We start from the raw sequence: 10,338 nt of genomic DNA, 5'->3' as shown, positions 1-10,338 counted from the left end.
AGAAGGGCAGCCAGGGCTCAAGCAAGGAGCCAGGTCCAGGAATGGAGAGCCAAGTACCATGGCCCTGGAAGACCTAGGGAGGCAGGGAGAGAGGGGAGCAAGTCGCTCAGGAAGAGGCAGGCTCAAGGTCCGGATCCACTGAAGGGTATCCAGGATGGGGGAGGAGGGCCTAGGCTGAGGGAGGCCTAAGGGCCCAGGCAAGGGGCAGGGCTACATTTCCCTGAGGGAGCCAGAAGGGCCAAGAGGCCAGGTCCACTCCCCGGGCTTGGGTGAGCATCCTGGGAAAGGGATGAGGAAAGGGGGCCTGAAAGGGACAGGGACAATAGAAGGGCCAAAGGAGGGCACAGCGGGAAGGGCCGGAGGATGGGTGTTAGTGGGGTGAGGGCCAAGACCCCAATAAAGAGCCCATGTGAGGGACCTAGAGGAGGGCCCATGCCATGAGAGAGCAGAAGAGGCTGGGACCAGGCAGGGGGGGCAGCACTAGTGGTCTGCAGTGCAGTGAAATCAAGGGGAACAGGGAAGCGGCCCAAGCAAGGGACCAGCAGTCAATGCCCAGGGACGCCCTGGGCAACAAAGATCACCAGAGGCTCAAATGAGAAAACAGGCCAAGGAATGGAGAACCAAGGGCTGGTGCTGGGGCAAGGGGCTCAGGACAGTGGACACATGTAGGGCATGATGTAACATGTGGGACATGTTGCGTCAGATAAGAGGAAACCTAACTTGCTGGCTGCTACCCACTTCCTGGTCTTGGGGCCACTACCGTAGGTTGTGATGAAAAATCGGACCACCTCTAGGATAGGCTCAGAACCCTTCTGTCCTCGTGGACAGCTCATGTCACCCATTACTGCTTGTAGGATGAGTCTACATGTGAACTCTCCCCACCCTGCTGACCTTTATCCTGATTGGCTCCTATATGTTATATTAGCTTTGTGTGTGTTTTCTCAATAAACGAGCTCCTGCTTTGACTGGTCTCACTGATGCGTCTGATTGTCCTCCAGTGAGGGAGGACTGGATGCGGGCGGTCAGTCGGCCCTCTCCTTTCTTGGCTTGTCCTGATCGGGGCGTGATCTCCCCATCTCTCCCGCAGGTCAGGAGGGAACGAGGGCTAAAACCATGGAGGGAATCTGGGGATCTGGTAGGGGAGAAGCAGGATCCAGGCCCAGGGTCACTGCCAGGTGTCAGGGTTCTGGGTGCAGTACCAAGGACCCAGAGAGAACAAGGGAGGGCTAAGGCAGGGCTCTATTTCCCATAAGGCACCCTTTCCCCAATGAGAATCCAGAACCAATAACCACGCAAATGGGACCTGGAAAGAGAAGGGGGGCCAGGAAGAGGGTGAAAGGAGGGCCAAGATGGGTTAGGGTTGGGATCAGGGATCCAGCAGCAGGGAGGCAGATTCGAGTGCCAGTGCCACTGCCAGGTGTCAGGGTTCTGGGTGCAGGACTAAGGGCCCAGGGAGAGCAAAGTGCCCCGGTGAAGGAGTAGGGCTGTGTTTCCCATATGGTACCCTGGCTGAAATGAAAATCAAGTGCCAGGGGCAGTGCCAAACAGACCTGCCAAGGTTTAAGTGCCAGGAGGACAGCAATGGGAGGTCATGGCTCAGGATTTTGAAGGGTGCAGAGAGGGACAAGAACCAGGACTGAAGTACTAGTCCAGGCAAGGGACCCACTCGACAAAATGAGGATTAGGAACCCAAAGAGCAGGAGGCCTGAGCTCCAGGGGAAAGTGCTAGGGGAAGGAGAGAAAGGGGAGTTGGTACTGCATCTGGAACCCTGCTACAATGAGCAGACAGATGTCAGCAAAATGGTGAGGAGGGGAGTGATCTAGGGGGCTCAAGCAAAGGGCTCCCTGGGCAGACCCGACTCCAAGAGACACCATGCGAAGCCAGGCAACACCAGGAACATCAGGGGCTCAGGTGAGTGGCCAGGCCCAGAGATTGGAGCATGAAGAGTCAGAGTTAGGAGGGCTGGGTTGGGGGTAGGGGCAGCATTCAAGGCTAGAGGGCAGGGGAAGGAAGGGAGGGGGTCATTCAGGCCAAAGTCAGCACAAGGCCAACGTCCACTGCCAGATCTCAGGGCTTGGGCGGCGAAGGAGGCCCATGAGAGGGGCAGGGCTGTTTTCCCTAGGGAGCCTTCAGGGTGCAGAGGCCAGCCAATTCCACTCCTCTGCCCCAGGTGAGTAGAACCTCAAAGAGAGGCCGGGACCAAAGGAGGGCACTATGAGAGGATACCTTCAGGTCAGAATTAGGGGGGTGGTAGTTGGTGGGGAGCCAGAACCCATTTGAGAACCCCTTATTGGGGACCGCAAATCAACTCAAGATGGTGCCTGGCAGTTTGCCAGGAGTGGATTGTGAGGCAACGCAGCCGAACCATTTAGATGGTGGGGATTCCTTATTGGCTGATTGCTGTATCTAGATGATGCTAATTGAGTCAAGCTGTGTGTAATCAGTTAGGTATATATACCTCAGCTTTCCCAAAATAAAGCGTCTCCTGGTACCTTGGGTGCCAACTACCTTGAGTTCCTACTCAGTTCCTCCTGTGTTCTTTTGCAATAAACCAGTTCCTACTTCAACTTTCAAGTTGCTTGTCACCTCCCGGTTATTTTGCCCAGCTAGACTAAGGCAACCCCTGGCTAGGGAGAAGCAGGGGGAGGGGAGGGTCCAGGCAATACCAGGATATCACAGTACTTTTGTAGGGATAAAGGAGGCAAGGCATAGAAGATAGCAGGAAATAGTTTTATTTGGCTGCAGCCAGGTTCAGAGGGGACAGCTTTTGCTGTAATCAATTGATCTCCTGAACCCCAAGTTCAGGGAGTTTCAGAGTTTTATATACAGCATGTAAGAGGAGGGGCTCAGAAGTTCACAGTCTGCAAAAATTCCGTAAAAACAGCTTTCTCTTTCCCTGTTTTGGGAAAGTTAACCCTTCAAGGACAATACTTGAGAAGGGGAGAGCTTCTTCTCCACTTTCTTTCCTCCCCCTGCCAGTTGTTAGCATGGAGCCCAGTTAGTAACTTCTCTTAAGAATTTAGACATCTCTGTGAATCCACAGCTCAAGGCCAGATCTTGTTTGCACATTTCTGCAAACTACTATGCTGAATATGTTTGTGAAAAACTACTAAGGGGGAGCCCAGCACCTGGAGTGATGGCATCTTTCTGGCCAGTGGCCAACTAAAACAGAGCAATATGAAAATAGGAAGTTTATCTACATTTAACTCTTTTGCAGTGACTCTTTTGCTGACACTACTAAAATCAGACTTGGTAAAGATTTCTGGAGAACCCCAGTTAACACTTTTCTGTAGAGATAGGGGGTGCCACATCAATTCCCCCTTTAATGATGCTCCCCATAATTTAATCCTTTAAATTTAAGAGCATCATTACCATTACCTTAGCTTAAAGCCTTATACAGTGTCAAAACCTTAGTTGTTGTCATCCTTTAAATAGCAGCTTCTGTAGTGGACTCAGTAGTTTTTATGCACAGTGTAGCCAAATATAAGAGCAATAAACAGGTTAACAACAGAATACCCACTATACCAGTTAAGCTTTTAAATCTACCAAGGGTTGACAACCATCTCTCAAAAGCATGTTTGGGATCCAAACTTTAATGCCCTTCTAGGTATGAACTAGTACATGTACTACTTCTCATGTCTTGTTGGCTATATTCTTAACTGTTTGTCTATTGTCATCCATTTGGATGCAACGAACTGAGCTATTGAACTCTCCACATATTTATCTTTCCTCAGCCATTAGGTAATCTAATGCCAGGTAGTTTGGATAGTTAGCCACTGGCATCTGGTTTATTGTGTGGCTAGGAGGTCAAAGGCTCTGGCAGTCGGATTAATAATAATTTCTAGTACAGATTGTTAGTGAATAATTCTGATTAACATGTAAATAGGGGTTGTATAACTCCAACTGCCATTTTGTGCCCAGGTAGTGGAACAAGAATTGACAATAATCCTCTGGGTTGGCCACTTATCTTCACCCAAAGATTGGTGACCTCCTAAATCAAGTTTCTTTCCAGTGAACCTCTTTTGTCTTTCCAAACAGTCATCCATCTATAGCATTTCTCTGGCAGGACAGGACCTAAATATATGTTTTACCACCTCTTAGTTATAGTGCATTGTCCTGACATATGGTTCACAATAATCTCCATGGTTGAAATAGGAGTAGGACAGAATTCCTTAAGGTTATCAAAGGAAACCAAACTAAATAATAGACTAAAATTTTAGTTAGGATAGGTTAAGCAGCATTAATTAACAAAGCAAAACTAGTAACACCAAACAAATCCTAGAATTTATCAGAGCAAGAAAAAAAAGGATAAATGAAATTTTTCATTTGTTATCCCAACAGTAGCAAAAACCAAACAAAGAATTAGGTATATATCTAAAAGCAAGGGGTTGCGATGCATAATATTATAAGAAGCATCTTAGAGGTTGAAATAGTTCATTAGTCTGGTGGGAAGTTTATCTTTCACAGAGGATTGATCTGCAAGTCTCTCCAGTATAGCTGAAACAAGGCTGTAGTCTCCTCAAGCTTCGGCCATGCATAGACCAGTCAGCTTCTGGAGTGACTGGAGCAGGGCTGTTGTCCTTCTGATCCTCAAGCTTCTATGGTGCTCCTTTTTCTTTGGGATGATCAGCTTCAAGGACATAGCAGCATATAGAGTGCACTCCCAGTCCGCAGCTGCAGGCGTCAGTCTGATGTAGTACATCCAGGGACCTATTTCTGCAAACTTTGCTGTAGTTGGGGTAGACAAAATAATAGTAAAAGGGCCCTTACAAAAAGGTTTAGGTGTTTGAATATTCCATTGTTTGACCCAGACTCAATCTTCATACTTAAAGAAATGTGTGCCTGGGTCAACTTAGTGGCAATCTTTCTCTAACCCATTGGTTGAGAACCTGTAAAGTTTACCCTAAGGCCTGAAGCTGTTGTCTAAGGGTGAATTCTCCTAACTCTCTTAAGGCTCCCAAAGAACCCCTAATAAGAGGTAGGCCTCAAGTATGTTATCCTATAAGGAGAGAATGCAGTCCTTCTAGAGGGAGTGGGTTTAATCCCCAAGAATGTAATACGGAGAAGTTCATCACATATAAGTAAGTTTCTGAAACAGCTTATCCAATTAAGACATAAAGTCCTACACATCCTTTAAATTATACCAGAATTCTGAAGGCTATAGGCAGTATGTAACTTCCAACTAATCTTTAAACTCTTGGTCAGTAATCATATCACCTTTACACAAAAGCTAGACCATTGTCTAAGCCAACACTAATTGGGAAAGGAAGGAAGGGGTGGTGTGAGAAAAGAAAAGAGGCTGCAACAGGCGGTGCCCAGCAGGGGCACCAAGGTGAGCCCAGAAGGGGGCCAAAGCAAGGGGCCACCATGTCCAACCCAACACAGAGATACCACAACCAACACCACAAGAAAACACAACCAGAGTGCTCAGGGGCCAAACCTAGGAGTAGGCCCCAGGCCTGGAGTTTAAAGTTCTGGGATTAAGGAGGGCTGGCATGGGTAAGGGGAAACACAAGGCAAGAGAACAGAAGAGGGAAGAAAGGGAATTGCAAAAGGCCAAGATCCCTTAAAAGCCCATGTCCACTGCAAGGTATCAGGCTTAAGGCAGCCAAGGGGGCCAAGATGAGGGGCAGGGCACTGTATCCCATAGGGAGCCTTCAGGACAAAGAGGCCAGCCAATTGCACACCTCTGCAATCCAGGGGAGTAGACCCACAAGAAAGAGACCAGACTGGGACCCAAGAAGATACAAAGGAGGGCCTTCTGTGGAAAAAGGGGGCCAGCGACAGCATGAGGCTGGGTGGCTGGATGGGAGGGGTCCCGGGACCCATTGGAGGAGCCCAGGCTAGGAAGCCACGCGACCTAGGACAAGCAGCAGGGAGAGAGCTCAAAGGGAAAGAGGGAAGGGGAGTAAGGGACAGCCGGAGGAAGAGAAGGAGGAGAGAGTGGGGTGCGGTGGGTGGGGCGGCGCAAGGGGGACCACGGGGAGCGCGCGCGGTAGGGGGCCCAAGCAAGGGGCCCCTGTCCGACCCGACGACCTGGAGCCACGCCACCAGACGCCACAGCACACCACGCGAAAGAACCACGAACACACACTGGGGGCCTCAGCCCAGGAGCTTAAAGCTCCAGGGAGAGGATAGGGAGGACTGGCTGGGCTTAGGGGCAGCATGCAAGGCGAGAGGGCAGGGGAGGGGATCCCGCAGGACATGGTCAGCACAGCGCCTAGGTCCACAACCAGGTGTCAGGGTTACTGCAGCCAAGGGGGCCCAGGTGAGGGGCGGGGCTGTGTTTCCCCTAGGGAGCCTTCAGAGAACAGAGGCCAGCTGCTGGCACTCCTCTGCAATCCAGGGCAGTAGATCCTCAAGAGAGGGACCTGGACCCAAGCAGGGCCAAAGGAGGGCCCTGCGTATGGAAAGGCTGCCCACGGCCAGCATGAAGCTGGGTGGCTGGGTGCGTGGGTGGGAGGGGTCCCGGGACCCATTGGAGGAGCACAGGCTAGGGAGCCACGCGACCTAGGACAAGCAGCAGTGAGAGAGCTCAAGGGGAAAGAGGGAAGGGGAGGAAGGGGCGGCCAGAGGAGGAGGAGGAGGAGAGAGTGGGGTGCGGTGGGGGGGGGAGGCGGCGCAAAAGGGACCAGGGGGAGCGCGCGGTAGGGGGCACAAGCAAGGAGGCCCCGTCCGACCCGACGACCTGGAGCGACGCCACCCAACGCCATGGCACGCTACGGGACACGACAACGAACACGCGCTGGGGGGCCCAGCCCAGGAGCTTAAAGCTCCAGGGAGAGGATAGGGAGGGCTGGCTGGGCTTAGGGGCAGCATGCAAGGCGAGAGGGCAGGGGAGGGAGGAAAGGGGAGGGGATTGCGCAGGCCAAGGTCAGCGCAGCGCCCAGGTCCACTGCCAGGTGTCAGGTTTCCTGCAGCCATGGGGGAACAGGCTAGGGGCGGGGATGTGTTTCCCCTAGGGAGCCTTCAGGGCACAGAGGCCAGCTGATGGCACTCCTCTGCAATCCAGGGGAGTAGATCCTCAAGAGAGGGACCTGGACCCAAGCAGGGCCAAAGGAGGGCCCTGCGTGTGGAAAGGCTGCCAGCAGCCAGCATGAAGCTGGGTGGCTGGGTGCCTGGGTTGGAGGGGTCCCGGGACCCATTGGAGGAGCACAGGCTAGGGAGCCACGCGACCTACCACAAGCAGCAGTGAGAGAGCTCAAGGGGAAAGAGGGAAGGGGAGGAAGGGGCGGCCAGAGGAGAAGGAGGAGGAGAGAGTGGGGTGCGGTGGGGGGGGCGGCGCAAAACGGACCACGGGGAGCGCGCGCGGTAAGGGGCCCAAGCAAGGGGCCCCCATCCGACCCGACGACCTGGAGCGACGCCACCCGACGCCAAGGCACGCCACGTGACACGACCAAGAACACGCGCTGGGAGGCCCAGCCCAGGAGCTTAAAGCTCCAGGGAGAGGATATGGAGGGCTGGCTGGGCTTAGGGGCAGCATGCAAGGCTAGAGGGCAGGGGAGGGAGGAAAGGGGAGGGGATCGCGCAGGCCAAGGTCAGCGCAGCGCCCAGGTCCACTGCCAGGTGTCAGGGTTCCTGCAGCCAAGGGGGCCCAGGCTAGGGGCGGGGCTGTGTTTCCCCTAGGGGGCCTTCAGGGCGCAGAGGCCAGCTGATGGCACTCCTCTGCAATCCAGGGGAGTAGATCCTCAAGAGAGGGACCTGGACCCAAGCAGGGCCAAAGGAGGGCCCTGCCTGTGTAAAGGCTGCCAGCGGCCAGCATGAAGCTGGGTGGCTGGGTTTGAGGGGTCCTGGGACCCACTGGAGGAGCCCAGGCTAGGGAGCCACGCGACCTAGGACAAGCAGCAGGGAGAGAGCTCAAGGGGAAAGAGGGAAGTGGAGGAAGGGGCGGCAGAGGAGGAGGAGAGAATGGGGTGGGGTGGGGGGGAGCGGCCCGGTAGGGGGCCCAAGCAAGGGGCCCCCGTCCGACCCGACGACCTGGAGCGACGCCACCCGACGCCACGGCACGCCACGCTACACGACCACGAACACGCGCTGGGGGACCCAGCCCAGGAGCTTAAAGCTCCAGGGAGAGGATAGGGAGGGCTGGCTGGGCTTAGGGGCAGCATGCAAGGCGAGAGGGCAGGGGAGGGAGGGGAGGGGATCGCGCAGGCCAAGGTCAGCTCAGTGCCCAGGTCCACTGCCAGGTGTCAGGGTTCCTGCAGCCAAGGGGGCCCAGGCGAGGGGCGGGGCTGTGTTTCCCCTAGGGAGCCTTCAGGGCACAGAGGCCAGCTGAAGGCACTCCTCTGCAATCCAGGGGAGTAGATCCTCAAGAGAGGGACCTGGACCCAAGCAGGGCCAAAGGAGGGCCCTGCGTGTGGAAATGCTGCCAGCGGCCAGCATGAAGCTGGGTGGCTGGGTTTGAGGGGTCCCGGGACCCACTGGAGGAACCCAGGCTAGGGAGCCACGCGACCTAGGACAAGCAGCAGGGAGAGAGCTCAAGGGGAAAGTGGGAAGTGGAGGAAGGGGCTGCGGAGGAGGAGAGAATGGGGTGGGGTGGGGGGGGCGGCGCAAGGGGGACCATGGGAAGCGCGCACGGTAGGGGGCCCAAGCAAGGGGCCCCCCGTCCGACCACCCGACGACCTGGAGCGACGCCACCCGACGCCACGGCACGCCACGCTACACGACCACAAACACGCGCTGGGGGACCCAGCCCAGGAGCTTAAAGCTCCAGGGAGAGGATAGGGAGGGCTGGCTGGGCTTAGGGGCAGCATGCAAGGTGAGAGGGCAGGGAAGGGAGGGGATCACGCAGGCCAAAGTCAGCTCAGCGCCCAGGTCCACTGCCAGGTGTCAGGGTTCCTGCAGCCAAGGGGGCCCAGGCGAGGGGCGGGGCTGTGTTTCCCCTAGGGAGCCTTCAGGGCACAGAGGCCAGCTGAAGGCACTCCTCTGCAATCCAGGGGAGTAGATCCTCAAGAGAGGGACCTGGACCCAAGCAGGGCCAAAGGAAGGCCCTGTGTGTGGAAATGCTGCCAGCGGCCAGCATGAAGCTGGGTGGCTGGGTTTGAGGGGTCCCGGGACCCACTGGAGGAACCCAGGCTAGGGAGCCACGCGACCTAGGACAAGCAGCAGGGAGAGAGCTCAAGGGGAAAGAGGGAAGTGGAGGAAGGGGCAGCAGAGGAGGAGGAGAGAATGGGGTGGGGGTGGGGCGGCGCAAGGGGGACCGCGGGAAGCGCGCGCGGTAGGGGGCCCAAGCAAGGGGCCCCGTCCGACCCTACGACCTGGAGCGACGCCACCCGACGCTATGGCACGCCACTCTACACGACCAGGAACCCGCGCTGGAGGACCCAGCCCAGGAGCTTAAAGCTCCAGGGAGAGGATAGGGAGGGCTGGCTGGGCTCAGGGCCAGCATGCAAGGCGAGAGGGCAGGGGAGGGAGGGGAGGGGATCACGCAGGCCAAGGTCAGCTCAGCGCCCAGGTGCACTGCCAGGTGTCAGGGTTCCTGCAGCCAAGGGGGCCCAGGCGAGGGGCGGGGCTGTGTTTCCCCTAGGGAGCCTTCAGGGCACAGAGGCCAGCTGAAGGCACTCCTCTGCAATCCAGGGGAGTAGATCCTCAAGAGAGGGACCTGGACCCAAGCAGGGCCAAAGGAGGGCCCTGCGTGTGGAAAGGCTGCCAGCGGCCAGCATGAAGCTGGGTGGCTGGGTTTGAGGGGTCCCGGGACCCACTGGAGGAGCCCAGGCTAGGGAGCCACGCGACCTAGGACAAGCAGCAGGGAGAGAGCTCAAGGGGAAAGAGGGAAGTGGAGGAAGGGGCGGCAGAGGAGGAGGAGAGAATGGGGTGGGGGGGGTGGGGGGGCGGCGCAAGGGGGACCTCGGGAAGCGCGCGCGGTAGGGGGCCCAAGCAAGGGGCCCCCGTCCGACCCGACGACCTGGAGCGACGCCACCCGACGCCACGGCACGCCACGCTACACGACCACGAACACCCGCTGGAGGACCCAGCCCAGGAGCTTAAAGCTCCAGGGAGAGGATAGGGAGGGCTGGCTGGGCTTAGGGGCAGCATGCAAGGCGAGAGGGCAGGGGAGGGAGGGGAGGGGATCGCGCAGGCCAAGGTCAGCTCAGCGCCCAGGTCCACTGCCAGGTGTCAGGGTTCCTGCAGCCAAGGGGGCCCAGGCGAGGGGCGGGGCTGTGTTTCCCCTAGGGAGCCTTCAGGGCACAGAGGCCAGCTGAAGGCACTCCTCTGCAATCCAGGGGAGTAGATCCTCAAGAGAGGGACCTGGACCCAAGCAGGGCCAAAGGAGGGCCCTGCGTGTGGAAAGGCTGCCAGTGGCCAGCATGAAGCTGGGTGGCTGGGTTTGAGGGGTC

The 10,338-nt window shown here is 56.7% G+C and overlaps 1 long non-coding RNA gene across 1 annotated transcript in view; it reads right to left on the bottom strand.

Moving 5' to 3' along the window:
- Positions 1-2,717: 2,717 nt before the first annotated feature.
- Positions 2,718-10,338, bottom strand: part of LOC144376337 (uncharacterized) — a 31,316-nt gene continuing 23,695 nt past the window's right edge. Inside the window, exon 4 of the long non-coding RNA XR_013436675.1 lies at positions 2,718-4,729. This is a non-coding gene — a long non-coding RNA (uncharacterized LOC144376337). The remainder of the gene's footprint in view (positions 4,730-10,338) is intronic.

Source organism: Ictidomys tridecemlineatus, chromosome 3 (assembly GCF_052094955.1).
Source record: "Ictidomys tridecemlineatus isolate mIctTri1 chromosome 3, mIctTri1.hap1, whole genome shotgun sequence".
NCBI classification, from domain to species: Eukaryota; Metazoa; Chordata; class Mammalia; order Rodentia; family Sciuridae; genus Ictidomys; species Ictidomys tridecemlineatus.
The sequence above is the reverse complement of the archived record's forward strand: the minus strand, read 5'-3'. Positions and strand labels throughout refer to the sequence as shown.